Raw genomic sequence first — 1,724 nt, forward strand, 5'->3', positions numbered from 1 at the left:
ATAAGGATTTCAAAGTTTCGCCAGAATTCACAATATGATTGAGTGAAATTCTAAATGCGCTCGTATTGTCTTCAAGTACAATAAGTCAAAGAACGTCAATCTTTCAATTTGTTTTCTTTGCTTGCAAGGGAATGAAAGGAGTCCTGGGTTATGATATTATGTTATTCTTTTAGAGGACTGATTTTTTATAGCCTATACCGAGTTTCTAAAAAATAGGACCCATTGAATTGACAACGAAACAAAACATCTAACAAATAAAATTCAACCCAATGGTTATCAAATACTTTTGTTCTTTTATGCATAAATGCACATTATGGTTGATTTAAGAAGTTGTTTAATATTGCGTTTTATTCAATTTTTGTTGAAATTTAAACAAAAAATAAAACATTGATAATAATAATATATTAGATTGATTTTCTTCACATTTGACAAATCTGAAGTTTCCTTTGTTGAATTTTATAATTTTGCGTGAAGTTTTGCGGAAATTGGTGCGAAGATGGTCGAGTTATCATCCTCTGATGGGTCCTCATGTCATGTAGGTCATTGTTCCTTTTTTTTTAAAGACACGGTATTGTCAGTTTTGTATGCATGCATTACCTGAAGCAGGCACATGGTGTAGATATCCTTCATCGTCTCACAAAGCACAAATTCTTGATCGGAATCTTCTTTCTCGCTGTTGGGGGATCACCGTCGAGTTTTGGAGTTGCCATATCAACAACAGTAGTTGATAATAATACGATACATGTATTCCGATTTATAGAAGATTAAGGATCCGAAGGGCATACTATCATGCCGATCAGAAACAAGATATAATATATCAAGGCAAGACATCATGCATGCCAGAGAGGTACGGAAGAATGGAAAAAAATGTGCCACTACTTAAGTATCGTCGTTATTGTTAGAATTTACAATGTTAAAATTATGAAGGCTGACAATGACAAGCAGAGAACCTTGTAAATCTGCAATAAGATGTAACGCCAAGAGTCTAGGATGTCATTATTTTGGCTGCGAGGGGGTGTCAATAAATACTCTGGCTTTAGGTTGCTTTTGTTATAGAATCTAAACAGCAAAAGATCTTTTCAGTATGTTTGTGTTTTAGCGCCTGCAAAATGCCAGCTTGCAATGTAAGCCTGTGTTTCCCAGGAAGTTGAGATTGTTTCTGAATATCATTATCAGGTCTGTTGGGATTATACTAGGCCTATATATATTGTAAAACAAATAGGCCGTGCTGTTGAGAGGGGATTTCCGCGATGCAAATGCTATTTATTGGTTGTTATTATTATTTTTGAGAATTAAAACAGAAACATTTATTTTTAAAACCCGCAAAAACAAGAACTAAGAAAGCAACATAATGAGCTTCGTCTGCTTCCAATTTCTTTAAAATTCCCAAAATCTTTCAGGCAATATACAAATGAGGAAATTTAAACGTTTCTGCTCGTCTCTGCGAGTCCTGGAAAATTTCGACAATATCACTTCAACTTCAAAGGATCCGGCAAAGAGAAATCTTGGATTCAAAACAATGTTCAGTGCTGTCTCTCTTTGAAACTTTAACTTTCAATCTATTTATAAATACGCTGAAACAAAATACTGTGCTACAATTTCAGTCATAACAATTCGGCCATTTCCCCAATTATTGAAAGTTGTTTTATGCGGTAGACCCGGTATAGCCCCCATGATAAGGGACCATTTGAAGTGGCGGCATCACGTGTAGGCTACTCATTTAA

This window comes from Aplysia californica, unplaced genomic scaffold (assembly GCF_000002075.1).
Source record: "Aplysia californica isolate F4 #8 unplaced genomic scaffold, AplCal3.0 scaffold01562, whole genome shotgun sequence".
NCBI classification, from domain to species: domain Eukaryota; kingdom Metazoa; phylum Mollusca; class Gastropoda; order Aplysiida; family Aplysiidae; genus Aplysia; species Aplysia californica.